The sequence below is a fragment of the Gossypium hirsutum genome, unplaced genomic scaffold (genome assembly GCF_007990345.1).
Source record: "Gossypium hirsutum isolate 1008001.06 unplaced genomic scaffold, Gossypium_hirsutum_v2.1 scaffold_203, whole genome shotgun sequence".
Classification (NCBI taxonomy): domain Eukaryota; kingdom Viridiplantae; phylum Streptophyta; class Magnoliopsida; order Malvales; family Malvaceae; genus Gossypium; species Gossypium hirsutum.
In genome coordinates, this window is record NW_024402874.1 from 21886 (window position 1) to 39407 (window position 17522).

Below are 17522 nucleotides of genomic sequence, written 5' to 3' on the forward strand. Positions count from 1 at the left end.
ATACATGCACTTATTTTCACCTATGCCGAATGCATACACATAAATATATCCACCTATGCCGAATGCAACATATATATATATATACATATCTATCAATTGCTTAGACCAAATATATGTATATATATATGCTCATCAAGTTAATATGACTAAAATCATGTGATTGAACATTTATGTATACATCGATTTCATATAATCAAAATCATAGAGGTATCAATTGTATATTATCACATGCTTTAAACGGATTCACCAGCATTTAGCCTGCTAGGTTTTAAAACCTGATTCAATACACCGGCTCTTAGCCTGCTAGACTTATAGTCCGAAATGTGTCACCGGCATTAAGCCTGCTAGACTTATAGTCTGAAATGTGTCACCGGCATTAAGCCTGCTAGACTTATAGTCTGAATAATTTCACCGGCATTAAGCCTGCTAGACGTAAAGTCTGAATTATGTCACTAACGATAAACCGAATGATACTGAGCTTTAACAAAAGAATCTCAATTCATAGGAGTTGTATATCATAATGGTATATAGAATTCACATAAAAATTCAGCTCAATAATTTATAAACTATATCCTTAACCCACATCGGTATAAAAAGTTCAGTCATCAAATTCAACTCAATATCTAAATTATACATCCGAATATATATATATATATATAACTTAACACATTGAAGCATACTATTAATATCGTACTTTCGAACACATTAAGATAATCCAAGCTAATAATTTCATCTCTTCAACCCCGTTCAAGAACCTTTACAAGAACATACATACCTAATCGAATCTCCCTTTTTCATATATAAGTTTCATACTTAAATTTATCACAAGAACATATACATGCATAGTTGCATAGTCGAACCCCTTATAAACTTGTATAAATGGCATACCTAAGTTCAATACGAGAACATATAGATGTAGATTTGCATAATATATATATAATTCACTCATACTTTTAATTATTTCAACTATCATATTTTTAATTATAATTCATCCAAAAACAGCTCATATACTTATTTATATACTGATTTTATGACATTAAATAGCTAATAGACTTACCTCGGATATCAGCAAACACGATCGACTATTCGATTACCTTCGACTTCCCCCGATCCAAATTCGTTTTCTTCGTTCCTTGATCTAAACATAGTCAAATTTAACCTTTTTATTCATCAAAACATTCATTTGAGTCCAACAATACATAAATGGGAAAATTACCATTTTGCCCCTAACATTTTTCACTTTTTGCAATTTAGTCCTTTTGCACAAAACACAAAATACACAAAATTTTCCCATAACACACAAGGGCCGAATATTCATGGTTCTCATACAAGTCCACACATTGCATTTATTTCACATTTTAGTCCCTCAAAAATTTATTTTCACAATTTAGCCCTAAATACTCAAATTCATCAAAAATACCAATACAAAACATGTTAATCTAAGACATATCTTCCATTATTCATCATCAAACATCCCAAAACACAAATATTCATCAATGGCATAATTCAAAATATTCATCAATTCACAAAATTAAGACATGGGTTTTGAAGTATTCAAAGCAACGATCTCAAAAACGTAAAAATCATCAAAAACCGAAGCAAAAACATACCTTAATCAAGCAAAATAAGGGCCGAACCTAGCTTGCTATTCTTTTCTTCTTTTTCTTTTGTATATTCGGCAATGAGAAAGACAACATGCATGGCTTTTTTTTATTTTTAAGTTTTATTATTTTCAATACATTATATCATTGTTATTTTACTTTTATAATCAATATATATATATAATATATAATAGCCATCATTGCCGTCCACTACCATTAATATTGGCTAAATTTCAACATGAAACCTCCAAATTATAAAGATAAAAATAATTAAGCACTTTCATACTTAGCCATCAAATTTTTATTTTATGCGATTAAGCCCTTTAATTAAATCGGACACTTAAACAACGAAATTAAAACACGAAAATTTCACACCATCGAATGCACACAAAATAAACACACAAAATAATATTAAAATATTTTTCTGATTCAGATTTGTGGTCCCGAAACCACTATTCTGATTAGGGTCAAAACCGGGTTGTTACACCTTTGGAGTATTGTGTTCTAGAACCTGAAAAAGCAACATCAGAAGTTATCTAGTCACCAGTAATGAGTATCTTCGTTTTTATTCCCTAATCCAAAGGCAACTTAATCAAGTACAATAAAGTATATAGTTGGTAAATATTTGCCAAGTCACTCTGAGAATGGAGTCAATCTTGCCTTGAAGATATCATACAGCTACAAGCAATCTATTAAATGAGATCGAAATTTTGCAAAAAGGAAAAGAAGCTAGAAATTTGAAGGAATAACACAAGTGAGAAGGAGCATCTGACCAGCATCAAGTACAAGAATCCGATCATAGTTAATGATGGTATTTAGTCTGTGAGCAATAATCAGGATGGTGCAAGATTAGAATTCTTCACGAATGGTTTTCTGGATAAAAGCATCAGTCTTAACATCCACTACCGCAGTTGCTTCATCAAGAACCGAAATCTTTAACCTTCGCAACAATGCTCGAGCAAGACACAAAAATTGTCTTTGCCCAACACTAAAATTCTCCCCACCCTCCAAAACCTTGAGGCAGACGATGATAATATTATTTCAACAGTTGACTTCTTGCTTTGATTAATTTATACATAATTTTCTTCATTCACAAAAGGTTATACATATTAAAGTTTACTTTAAATACCATTCAAAGCTTAATAGACATAGAGTTCAAGCAAATATTTTCAAAAACACATGATTTCCTTTTTATTTTTGACTATTTTTCTATTTAATACCTCTGCATCCACACCGAAAGAGTTCCTCAAGATGACATCCTTCAAATGTGCCCTTTCTAAAGCCTCCCAAAGGTCATCATCATTGTGCTCATTAAATGGATCCAAGTTTAATCGCACAGTTCCTGGATAAATTAAAAATGACCATTAAGATGAGAAACTTTAATGTTGGATGATATTCTCTAGCAAATATTGTGCCATAAAGCACAATAATTTAAAACATAAAACGAGAACTAGGCCGAGAACACTCAAGAGTTACAATCATTACCGAAAAAAAAACAGGGGATTGTGGTATGATACAAAAAACCTTTTGCACGCCAGTCAGTCCAAATCTGGCAAGATCACAACCATCAATCAAGATTCTTCCTTTTTCCAGCTCTACAATTCAAAACAAAGCATTCAACATGCTGGATTTCCCTGCACCAGTTCTTCTAACTATCCCTAGCTTCTCACTTGGAGAAATAATAAAGGACAATCCACACAAGATCGGTGGAAGTTGAGGTTTATAACGTAGGACAACATCATCAAAGTGAATTGACCCAGATGATGACCAACCAGATGGAGGACTGTGGCTCTCAATTACGTCTAGAGCCTCTAGAGGCAAATTGATATATGTACCCACACGTTCCACAGCATTCAAGATGTTCTCAGCTTTGCTTGCTTGTCTTAAAACAACAATCAATAGCCTAGTGATATTTAGTGTATAATTGAGAAGTAGACCCATTGTTGATGCAAATGCTGTCTTGTTTTTTTCTCTTCCATTTTGCAGAACAGTGACGGTTGCTGTTAACCAAATAATGAGGCCTCCTAGAGTTTCTAATCTTATAGCCAGCCAATGATTTGAACTAGTTTTTGCCAGTATGAATCTGATATTATTATCCATGGACCTCCCGATAACATTGGCAATCCGATCATAAGCTTTGTATGTACGAATGGATGAGAAGCCATCGAATGCTTCTCTAAATTGTGTATAAACAGGTGATCTGGTAATAGAATCTAAGCGTTTTACTTCACGAGATATGCTCGGCAAAAGCAAATGGTTATTGAAATTTGTGAAGAGAATATCTGTGCTAAAAGAAAGATAATAATCAGTAAAGAATACTTAAATGTCACAAAACTAAGGTAGAATACTTGCTTATATACATACTGAACTAGGAAAATAAAATGGCATTTACAGATCACAAATTGAGTGAAAATTATGATGCTGGAAAGAAGTCTCAACTTTCAACCTATGTTATCTGGACATTCATTTTCCCAAAGTACCAGCGTCCAAAAAATACTCAAACATGGTATGAGGTCTAGTCCTCCAAATATATGGAAAAATTTAGAAAAAAATTAAGCATAGACATATACAGGGAACACACCCCTGAGTCTAGGTAATATAGATATCTAGTAATTAGAAAGTATTTTTTCTTAAATTTCCACATGTAACTAACAATTATGGAGAATACCTGATAATATAGATAGGCTGCATAAAACAAGATGAGAAGTGGCATGATGGCCCAAAATGAAAATATGCTCACGATGCTTATGAGTGTAAAAGTTGAAAGAAGTTGCCACGACTGATTCAAAAACATATCCATAGAAGTGACAACTAAAATATGTGAAACCCATATATTTTGGGATATATTTTAAAGTTATTTAGGTAGATAAATCTTAGAATAAATCATTTGAGATATTCTAAGAATATTTTATTTTATCTTTTAGTAGTTTATTAGAATAAGGGAATTATTTTCCTTATCTTTTAGTACTTTATTAAAATAAGGGAATTATTATCCCAATTAGGGTAGGACTCTTTTCTCTATTTAAATTCAGTTGTTTAGTTAATAAAATATAGAACAGTTTTATTAAATGCTCTCTTAAAAACTTTCATGGCATCTGAGCTAGGTTATCTCTAGTAGTATCATGGTTAAAATAGCCTTCATTGGAGATAAAAGATCCAGCAATCAAACAAAGGAAGAAAGTTTTACCTTTGAAACAACTAATGAAAATTATGAGGGCCAAAGTTCTCTAGAAGGGTCTCCAGCATCTACATAAGCTTTTTCAATCACCATAATTTTGGATGAATTCTTATCTTCCTAACTCATCCAATAATCCTTCTTCCTCCTTTGCCCAATCAGGTACTGATTTTTCTATTTTTTTAGTGCCAAGCCTTGTAAAGCAAACACGTAGATCGTTGATTCTGAAGCTAGTGATCACATGACTATTAGTCATTTTCTTTTTTCAACTTACACACCTTGTGCAAGAAACAAAAAAAATCAAAGTAGTAGATGGGTCTTTCTCGGGAATAGCCGGGAAAGACACTATTAAAATTTCGCCTTCCTTGGTTTACATGATGTTTTACATGTGCCAAATCTAGCTTGTAATCTCATATCGGTTAATAAATTATCCCAGTCCCTGAATTGTCATGTTATATTTGACTCCTCTATGTGTAAAACTTAGGACATAGTCTCTGGTAAGATGATTCGCAATGTTAAAGAATCTGGTGGAATTTACTTTCTTGACGACGACCATCTAAGTCAACCAACAACTACTTTATGTTTAAATTCTACTTCTAGTTTTGATAAGGTTATGATTTGGCATTATAGGCTTGGACATCCTAATTTTTACTATTTAATATATTTTTTACCTGATCTATTTAAAAATAAAGGTCCTTCATATCATTGTGAATTTTGTGAATTGGATAAACATCATCGATCATTCTTCCCACCTCAAAAATGTAAAGCTTCCAAACCTTTTTCGTTAATTCATAGTGATGTTTGGGGACCTTCAAGAGTCTCAAATTTTTCAAGAAAACGTTGGTTTGTCACATTTATTGATGATACTCGCATTTGTTAGGTGTTTTCATTAAAAGATAAGTCTGAAGTAAAAAAATGTGTTCCAGTGTTTTTATGCTATGGTGAAAACACAATTTGGTCTGAGAATAGAAGTACTTCGGAGTGACAATGGTGGGGAAATTTTTAGTGACCAAATAGGTGTTTTCTTAACCAAACATGGTATAGTCCACCAAAGCTCTTGTACAAATACACCACAACAAATTGGGGTTACAAAAAGAAAAAAACCAACATCTTTTGGAAGCAACTAGAGCCTTGATGTTCACTAGTCAGGTACCACATTATCTTTGGGGTGAATCCATGTTAACAGTTACATATCTTATTAATAAAATGCCTAGTAAAACTCTAAACTATAGAACTCATTTCAATCTCTTTAAAGATAACTTTCCTAACTCTAAATTGATCATATATTTACCCCTCCGAGTTTTTGGGTGTAGTGTTTTTGTTCATCTTCACAACCAAGGTAAACTAGATCCTAGAGCAAAAAAATGCGTCTTTATTAGTTATGCTTCTAGTAAAAAGGGTTACAAATGTTACGATCCAATTGATAGGAAGATTATTGTTACCATGGATGTCACATTTGTTTACACGCAATCTTACTTTGATTCTAATCTTCAGGGAGGGAATTATAGTAAGGAAGATTCTATAATTGATCAAGAAAACACTAAGAATATACAACATAGGGATTCTAATAATGGGGAAGGTGAATTTATGATTAACACAAAAATTAATGATGTTAATGTTGTTAATGAAAAGGAGTACGAAGGTGCAGAGTCTGATCATGAGAATAAAGAACAAATAAATGAGTTAATTGTTTACTCAAGAAGAAATCAAAATCAAGAAAGTGAAATCACCAGATTCATCACCAAGAATCCGACCCACAAGATCTTGTCAAAAGTCCAGGTAAAGCTCATAATCCAACCAATGAATTTTCTGATTTAGATATTTCAATTGCTAAAAGAAAAGGTGTTAGAAATGTTGTCAAATATCCCATGTCTAACTTTGTATCCTATAAAGCCTTGTCTTCAACATTCTCAACCTTTGTTTCGTGTCTTGATATTGTGAAAATACCCAAAAATTTGAAATATGTTTTACAAGTTCCTGAGTGGAAGGAGGCTATTTTAGAAGAGATGCGCGTTCTTGAAAAAACAGGTACATGAGAAACAGTGGAATTACCTGTAGAGAAGAAAACTGTGGGCTGTACATGTGTGTTCACAACCAAATTCAAACCGGATGGATCTTTAGATAGATACAAAGCCCGACTAGTGGCTAAAGGGTACATTCAAACATACGGGATAGTTTATCTTGAAACATTTGCTCCAGTAGCCAAATTAAATTCTGTTAGAGTTCTTTTATCAATTGCTATTAATCTTGGTCCTTACAGAAACTAGATGTGAAGAATGCTTTCCTAAATGGGAAACTTGAAGAATAAGTTTACATGGATCCTCTTCAGGTTTTGAAGAAAAATTTGGAACTGGAGTATGTAAGCTCAAGAAATCTTTGTATGGTTTAAAGTGGTCTCCTCGAGCTTGGTTTGAATGGTTCACTCAAGTTGTTAAAAAACAAGGTTACTCACAAGGGAAAGCTGATCACACAATGTTCTATCGACACTCAAAAAGAGGTAGAATAGCAATTATTATAGTTTATGTCGATGCTATCATTCTTACAGGAAATGGTGTGGATGAAATAAGGCGTCTCAAGGAGCATCCAGCATTGGAGTATGAGATCAAAGACTTGGGTCCTTTAAAATACTTTCTTGGAATGGAAGTTGCTCGATCAAAGAAGGGTCTTGTGGTCTCTCAGAAAAAAATATGTGATTGATCTTTTAAAAGAGGCTGGGATGATTGGTTGCCACCCAACTGACATACTAATTGATCCAAATGTAAAATTTGGAAATAAAGAAAGTCGATTAGTTGATAAAAGACAGTACCAAAGATTAGTCAGTAAGTTAATTTACTTATCACATACAAGGCCAGACATAGCTTTTGCAGTGAGCTTAGTGAGTCAATTTATGCACTCTCCAATGGAGGAACATGAAGAAGCAGTGTTCTGAATTCTGAGATACTTGAAGAGTTCACTTGGAAAGGGCTTTTTCTTCAAGAAATCTAAACAAAGAGGAATTGAAGCTTATACAGATGCAGACTGGGTAGGCTCAATAACAGATAGAAGATCTACATCAGGATACTGTACATTTGTTTGGGGAAACCTTGTGACTAGGCGAAGCAAAAAACAAAATGTTGTAGCAAAAAGTAGTGCAGGGGCTGAGTTTAGATCAATGGCTCAAGGAATTTATGAAATGGTGTGGTTAAAAAGAATTATGGAAGAGCTGCAGAAACCAATAACTTCACCAATGAAGTTGTACTGTGATAGCAAAGCTGTCATTAGTATTGCTCACAACCCAGTCCAGCATGATAGAACTAAACATGTTGAGATTGATAGACAGTTTATCAATGAGAAGATTGAAGAAGGCCAAGTGTGCATGCCGTTTGTTCCTTCAAAACAATAGATTTGAGGGGTGTGTTGAAATATGTGAAACGCATATATTTTGAGACATTTTAAAGTTATTTAGGTAGATAAATCTTATTTAGGTAGATAAATATTAGAATAAATCATTTGGGATATTCTAAGAATATTTTATTTTATCTTTTAGTAGTTTATTAGAATAAGGGAATTATTTTCCTTATCTTTTAGTACTTTAGTAGAATAAGGGAATTATTTTCCCTATTAGGTTAATGAGTCTTTTCTCTATTTAAATTCAGTTGTTTAATTAATAAAATATAGGACAGTTTTATTAAATGCTCTCTTGAAAACTTTCAGCAACATTACAATCTATATCACCTAGATCTCTTGAAAACCTATTGATTACTCGCCCAATTGGATTAGTCTGGAAAAACAACATTGGAGCTCTTAGGATGAAATTTAGCATCATATCATGCAATCTTCTGGCTGCACCGAGACTTGAAGTAATAAGCCAAAACGAGTTTGTCAGAATCACAGTTACCTGAATCCATTAAAATGGTAAGTAACTCATTGTAATAAGCACTAAAATAAAAGATGAAACAGCTATTGCTTTATGAATCAATTTTTGGTTCTGGCAGGAAGACAGACAGACCAGAGAAAATGCCTAACATGTTATACTGTTTAGCTTATGCTTATCTACTTCTAGGAATTCTTCTCCGTGTCACTGCATTCATTGCATATTTTACAGTATATAAAAGTGATATCCTACAAAAATTACTGCTCATTTAAAAAGATAACTTGTTCTTTGAATAATCATATTGAAAGCTAAGCCATTGCTTAGCTTTCTTGATAAGGTAAGCAGAGTATAAATAGATATCAATACAAACCACCTGTTAGATGCAGATAAAGATGCACTAACCTGACTAAATCCTAGAAGCGCATAAATGAGAACGTAAAATTCAGGCTTATAACTCTTTGAAGCACTTTTATCTGTCCAAAAGCGTAACCACATGCTGCTTAAAATTCTAAGAACTTCAGTTGAAAAGTAGAATGTAAAAAGTATCACAACCACCCATAGGCCTCCTATAGCATCCTTATACCTGCAAAACAGTAAAAGAAAAATAGGTTCTAAGCCCATCTCAAGTTGAATTGATGTGAAGTGCAGTTGATTTACATGTGAATTATGTTAAGCATCTAACCTCAAACCTATTGTCAATAGGTGGAGAGACTCGACACAAACAAAAAATCATAGGAAATCTATTAGTTAATTGATGAGAGATAACACCATGGAACATTGTATCATTTGGTACCTTAATAGGGGCCTACACATGGACAACCTCATATCTTTTATTTTTAGGAAACCTGTGTTAAGATTTTTTTTCTTTATTGTGTCATTTTATGTAATCTCTTATTTTCAGTATCTGATTCTTTTTCCTTTATTAGGATTTGATTAGATTTCATAAAATACAGAGCGCATTCTCTTAGCCTTTTTCTCTCTATTTCTTTAATAAGATGGAAGCAATTATTAAAATCAAAGTTAATATGAAAAGCATGAGTTTTAGTGTACTAATGAGTATAGGGTGTTATCCTATATTACCTCATAAGAACATTCCAGCTGACCAGACCTGTTTCCCTTTCTTCTTGCTTTACAAGTGTAGCTCTCATGCCTTTCATCCTGTTTGCAGCATTTGCATCTTTTAGAATATCATTTATCTTATTCTCAACCATCTTATTGGAATTTGGTTCTAAGTTTTCCATGTCTATGCATCTTTCATCTCCCTTCTCTTCTCGTTTTTCCATTTTCCCAGCATTTTCCATCAACTTCTGAAATATCCTTCCTTTTCTGGAGACTTCCTCAAAGGTACCCTCTTCTTTACTTACACCATTAGAGACAAGAAGGATGTAGTCTACATGTGGAAGAAAATGCATCTGGTTTGTGACAAGTATTCTGGTTTTTCCTTGTAATTCTTCCTTGATACACCTGTAGAAAACCTGCAAATGACTTCAGATTAGACCATATAGCATAACCACAAGAAATCTATTTTGAGATCAACGAAGGTTGAAAATACATTAGAAAGAAACAGGAATTGTGGAAAGAATATACGAGAAATATTTGGGCTTATGTTCTTTGGGTTTCCTGCTGTCATTTTTCATTTATGACTTTGGAGCTATTTTAAGCCAAATTTATTCAAAAGCTTCCTCATCCTTTCTGGAAAAGAAGTTATGTGATCTTAGGAGTCTATACATTATGTGATCTTTACATTAAAAAATAGAACTATCCTCATATAAGATTTCAGGACTGCTGCTCTTATTTCGTCACCTAGGTAAATCTCATTTCTTCACCTCAACTTCTAAACCTATCAAATCTCACACAAAAACTAAAATGGCTATGTCCACCTTTTTGACCTTATTAACCCGAACACTTAGCCTCAAAACTTAGCTTTCTTGTATCCAACGGAAGCCCTAGATTCATATCGGTTTGATGCAAACCTTCATGCTTCCACGTAGAATGTGAAAGAAATTGCATTAATCAGAGTAAACAAGTTACCTGTTCTGCAACATGAGCATCAAGGGCACTTAAAGGGTCATCAAATATGTACACATCTGAATTGGAATAGACAGCTCTAGCCATGGAAACTCTCTGTTTCTGCCCACCACTTATGTTCACACCTCTTTCACCGATCTCAGTGAGGTCATGATCCTAAAGGACAATGTTAAATAGTTAAGGAGACATTCCATAGTAGAAAAAGAAATTACAAGATGTTTTAAATCCACGTAACAGGAAGGACGTCAAGATCCTGCTGTAGAGCTGTCACATCAATTATCTTCCAATACCGTTCTGGTTGAAAGCTAGACCCAAACAAAATGTTGTCACGAACCTGTGAAAATAAATTTTAAGTACATAAGCAAGCATGCTATAGAAAGGAAAATTTCTTAGTCAAAGAATATTGGAAGCTGTAGAAAATTGAAATGGAAGTAAACATCAATAATGAACATAAGCAACGCTGCAACTTACAGTAGCATTAAAAATCCATGAAACTTGAGGAACATAAGCAACAGTCCCTCTTATAATGACATTTGAATTTGCATCTGGAGGAAGCTCCCCTAGAATCGCCGATATAAGGGATGTTTTTCCTTCTCCAGTTCCACCAACAATTGCGAATAAGCTGCCAACCGGTACATCTAGATTGATATCTGATAAAGTGGGCTTCTCTGCCTGAAAAAAGAAGAAATAAAAAATAAAATTCCAAATTGTCTTTATCCAGAAAAGTAGCATATTGCAATATTAACAATGTTGAGGTTAATAAGTGCATGAGATCTTCCTCACTATAAAGCAGGAAGTAGTGCATGGTAAATCACTAAGCTGCTATTGCTATTTCTAAGTTATCATGTCCTATGTATCCAAAGCTATAATTCTACAGTCGATCCCTTCAGACAGAACAAAATATCTAACAAGTCAACTTGCTTTCCGTCTTTCCATTCACTTACTGAGAATGAGGCAAACCAATTTTATCGACTGATGATTAGTAAAACCCTTCACAAGCAATATTAAATACAGAATTCCAGTCTAGAAAGCACTTGACTCATAATTTGAGAGGTATAGAAACAAGAACAGAACTTTAAAATGACCTTTAAATCCCATGAAAAGTTTCCATTCTTAATTGAGATGGCTTGAAGCCCTGGCTAAAGAGGTGGATTTGGTGCTAGAACTCTCTCTTCAGCTAAGAAAAGCTCCTCAAGACGTTGCAAAGATACATTTGCATTTGCAACCTAAAAACCAAGTATTAGACTGTCAAGAATCCAATAGAAGCTATTTAATAACTCCATTAAGCTTAATGACTGGCGAATCTTGAAAATTGTAGCAATTACATTGCAAATAATGATCAACTAAAAACTAAATACATACACCTTTTAAGCTTATTTTTCATTCATGGCCGTAATATCATAAATTTTCTTAGACATCTATTAAGTTGATGAGTGACAAACCAGTTTTATTGTCTGGCTAACTGTTAAGAACTTAGATAAATGAGAACAACTACTGAAGGTACAAAAAATTTACCCCATGAAACTTAATTCTCAATAAAAGAAAAATAAATACCTGAGAAACAAATTATAAAAGTTTTCCCTCCAATAAGATTTCAGTAATGAAGAATATACAGCTGTAAGGCAATTAAATTATGCAAAATATAATGATGTAAGGGGTGAAGTAAGTTAAACCTGACTTAACAAAATAGGAAGACATTCCAGAGGAATTCGTAGCAATGCAAACAATGAAAGTGATGTGAATGCCCTTGCTGGTGTCAGATCCCCACCAAGCAAAGTGAACATCCCAAATGAAACTACTATTACAACAACTGGTATGCTGTTCAATATGAAACTGTTAAACTGCAACAAAAGGCACTTATTAAAACAAAATATGGTAAAACAGTAATATTTTTTGTGGCCTGAAGACTAGCAGCATCAACAGCTGCTCCATCAAGAGCAGTTTAAGATTAGCCACATAGATAAATAAGCATTCAAAGTGCGTTTACATTGCATGCACTTGCATAACTGACATACATACTATAACATCTAGTTTATAAATCATGGATATGTAGTCACAAGATAGGCTACCAATTCCCGGACACTTGCTTAAAATGGAGGTTCAAATATTATGCTGGTGGCCACTGGCCACCAAAATCACATTTCCCTTAGAAAAGAAAATATATCAAATGACGAAAGCATTGCATGTCCAGGATTATGTTTGATGACCAATAACTGCATTTTCCAGAGCAAAAGCAAGTGCAACTATTGGTGAAAGGTAATTTTCGCATGCCAACTAGAAACATCGTTTTATGTTTTGGAATGTTCACATAAAAAAACACACACTCAGAAGCAATATTATAATTCCACTATCATACAGCAGATAGTAGTTGAGCTCTCTGAAGCCATGATAGCTCATCATTCCGTATACTGTGAACTCTAGACTGAAAGCATTTCTCCCATGCATAAAATCTGAAAAATTATCAAGCACAGATCAGTAATCACTGTCAAATATGAAGATAATATAGTGAAACCTAAGGAAGTGCTTTCTGAATTAGACCATACTTCACAGTGTCCACAGCAGCTAGAATTTCATTCGTAAGATTGACCCTCCTGTCAGTCCACTCTAGTCTTTGCTTGGTCATCTTTTGCATTTTGCTAACCACAATAGTCTTTCTCCATGGGTAAAACAGAGAAATCAGATAACACATGATCAATCATCAGATAGATGATTTAAATTATTTCATCTTCAATGAAAGTAGTTATCAGAAGATCATTGACATGGAAAATGACTTCCCAATTTAAAATCATTTTGCTTGCCTTGCTGGCAGATTTCTCAGTGAGACAACGTTTAATCTAATAATTTAGTTTTTCTAACCATGTCATTCTTTGAGGCTCTTTTGCTCTCTTTCTTTTTTTTTCTCCAATAGATGTAGACTGCATGAGTTATGGAGGTTAGTTATCAGTAAACTTCACGGACAGGGTTTAAACTACAATTAAGTTGGCAGAACATCATGCCAATGGCTAGCATCAACCTATCAAGTAAATTCTCACTTTGCTAAGAAAATGAAATTGTCGAATAATGTGGTAACGTGTGTGAGTGCTTTTGCTTTGGTGGACAGTATATCAGACATAGGTATTTTAATTTTGTAGGATACTAGTTACTTGTAATGCCCAATTTTGACCCGGGCCCACACAATAAAATAAACCAAATTAAAAAAGAGTCCGATGAAATAGCAGTCCATTTACAAATTTCAGCTAGCCCAAAATTATAATGCTAACTCACTAAGGCCCATTAAATCTAAATCCAATTTGCCCAGACCCTAGCCAACCACGAAGCGGCCCAACGCAAAATCAGAAGCTGGGAACCCTAGAAGCTCCCAGCGCCGTTTCCCCACACGCGAGCCTCCAGCGCCGCAGCCACCAAGACCTTCCCTGGCAGGTGAACTGCCCTCCACGTCACCATATGGCCTCCGTACCTGTACCTGCAATGCAACAAACACCTGCAACACACAAAGCGACAGAGGACGAACGAACGAAAAAAGAGAAATAGCAGCAAAAAGAAAAAGAAAATAAGAGAAAAACGAAATACATTTTTTGTAATTTTCATTTTACTTTCGGCTATATAAAGCCATTTTTCAGCATTTGTAAGCATACACACATACTAAATACAAAAAAATTGAAAGAAGGTGATTGGATTCTCTTTTTTCTGCATCTTTCGCTTTTTTTTTTTACTTTCGGTTTTTCTTTTCTGTTCGTTCATTTTTAATTATACATATACACACAAAAAGGGGGAGGATTTACTCGATTCATCATTCGGTTGCGCCGCCGTCGGGATTTTCCCATTGGTGAAATCGGCCCCGAAAGGTGGAGTTAGGGGGTTCTTCCTCTCGATCCTTGCACCAAATGAATCTGGTCTTTGATCGGGTCTTGAAATGGGGGACTGGAACGCCTAGGGGTGTGCATAATTCGGGTAAAACCGAAAAAATTCGGTTAACCGACCGAATTCGGTTAATCGGTCGGTTAACCGAATTTTTTCGGTCGGGTCGGTTAATTTTTTATGATTTTTCGGTAACGGTTAATTCGGTTCGAAACCGGTCGGTTAACCGAAAATTTTCGGTTAACCGAAAAAATTAATAAATAAAATTATCCAACCCAACCCAAACTCAATTACCCAACCCAATAAAACTAAAACTAAAGTTTACCCAATTACCCAATCCAATAAAACTAAAACTAAAAGACAACCCAATTTACTAAAGTCTAAAACCCAATTTACTTTAATAATTTATAAATTTTTTAAATTTTAAAAATAAAAAATAAAAAAATCGGGTATTTTTCGGTAATTCGGTTAATTCGGTTAATTCGGGTAATTCGGGTAATTCGGGAAATTCAGGTAATTCTTAACCAAAAATAAAAAATACATAATTTTCGGTTAATTCGGTTAACCGACCTTATTAACCGAAAAATTTCGGTTCAGTTAACGGTTAAAATTTTTGGAAGGTCGGTTAATTCGGTTATAGTAATTTCGGGTCGGTTAACCGAATGAACACCCCTAGGAACGCCCCTTTTGCGCAACGCTGGCCACCGTTCAAGGTGGCACTATGGCGGCGCTGAGGAGACCCTAAAGGCCGGACGGTTTAGGAAAGAAGAAAGGTGTTTTTTTATTTTGAATTTTTTTAAAAAAATGAGTGGCTGAAATGAGGGTTATCAGAAAATTTTGGCTTAAATAACCTGACCTGCGCGGTGACCTGACCCGGGGAAGGATCCGCACGTCCCAACTTTCTGGTTTATTTGCGCAACCAGTCCTCCTTTGTTTTATATCGTTCTAATCTGGCTTTCTATAGTTTTCGATTTATACTATATAGTTTATTCTGGTTTCAATTTGGTTCATGTCAAACGGCGACGTTTTCGATTTGAATTCTTGAACTTATGCGTTTAATTGTTGCTTTAGTCCTCAGGATTTCGATTGATTGTAAATTTAGTCTTTTAAATGTTGTAATTTCGATTTAATTATTTCTTTTTTAAAATTTTTATTCTTATTAATAATAATATTCTGTTTAATTTTATAAATATGATTTGTTGGTTTAAAATTAGCTTAGTATCTATTTTAATATGTTTATTTATGGTAAATTTTAAATATTAGGATTAACATTGTTTTCAAATTTATTATTTAATATAATTTTAAGATGCAACATATTGTTATTTCAAATTATTATTAACATGTTTTGAGTTTATCATACATTGTTTTAAAATTTATTATTTTTATTTTCAAACCCTATATCATTATAAGTTTCATCGTCTATTTATATAAAAAATGCTTTCATAATAATTTATTTTGTGTTATAACTTAATTTTATATATATATATAACATTTTTAAATGCCATTATATGTGTTATTAAATTATTTAAAAAATATATATTTTTTGATGTTTGATATTATTATGATTATAAATATCAAGTATTTTTATATCTATATATGTATGCTAAGTCGGTTTCATTCATAATTTACTTCTTTCAAAACCTATTTAGGTGATTACTTGTTTTAAATTATATATGTATTAAGACTTTTACATGGTTATTTATAGGCATTATTTAGGGTAAATTAATAATATATTATTTGTTTCAAATCTATTTTAAATACTATTATCCAATGTTGTATCATATTGTTTCATGTCCATTTTGAGTTCATGTATGAATATTTTAGCTTATAAATGTTGTTATTAATAATTTTGTGGTATTTAATTCATTTGATATTGGCAATTAGGACTGATATTTGCATAACATGATAAGAATTGTTGTAGCCATTTTTGTTTGAATTCATCCATTATTTATTATCCCTCAGTTTGTATTTAGATTACGAATTGTATCTTTTACATTATATATTGTTATTCAATCATGTTTCCTTTGTAAGAGTTGTATTTTATTAAAGCACTATGATCATTTTATTTCATAATTCCTAAAAAAGCTTGGTGTTCATAAGTTCTTGAGAGAATTGTGCCCTAACTTACTGGGCTTCAATTCTTCTCGATGAATTTAGGTAATCAAGTGTTCATTTTATCGAAACCATACCACTTTTAAAAATAAAATTTTTAAGATTTCAAAATGTTGGATCCTAACTTACTGGATATGACATTTTGTATCTCGATTTTTAAAAAAAAATAATAAAGGCAATATTTGGTGTTTAGGAATTTCGATGAAATCGAACCCTAACTTACTAGGTTTTGATTTTCTCATTTGATCCAAATAATCAAATATCCTTCTCAAATGCATAGCTTTTAAAAGTTAAAAGATAAACTTAATTTTGAGGATTTAAATGTTGCACTCTAACTTATTGAGTGTGACAATTTATTCATTTGAAATAAGTGAGCCTTATCATTCAATCCATTTTATTCAAGATAAAAGGATCGTATTTTAAAATATTTTCAAAATTTTGACATTAAGACATTAAACAATCAATTTGGTACCAATTTTGGGCGTCACGAGGGTGCTAACCTTCCTCGTACGTAACCAACTCCCGAACCTATTTTCTCAAAATTCGTAGACCTAAAATTATTTTTTAATGGTGAACCGATCACACTTTAATAAAAGATCGGTGGTGACTCCATTTTCGTTTATTCAAAATCTAAGTCGACCCCGTTTCATCAAAAAAATGGTGCCAACATTACTAATTAGTTTCTTAGTTTGATAGGATCAAATGTGTCTAAATGGACTGTAGAAGCTGTATTTTCACAATTGAATTAATTCCAGCAAAATCAATTCTCCACATGTATCAAATGTTTTTGGTTCTTTCCTAAGTGTTTTTTTTCTTGTCGAATTCTTGCTTCTCGTGTTTATTCCATGATATCAGATGTTTTTGGTTCTTTCCTAAGAAGTGTTTTCTTTTCCTG

The 17522-nt window shown here is 33.2% G+C and overlaps 1 pseudogene; it reads right to left on the reverse strand.

Moving 5' to 3' along the window:
- Positions 1 to 2330: 2330 nt before the first annotated feature.
- On the reverse strand, positions 2331 to 13346 carry LOC121226475 (ABC transporter C family member 12-like; annotated as a pseudogene).
- Between the last annotated feature and the right edge of the window lie 4176 nt (positions 13347 to 17522).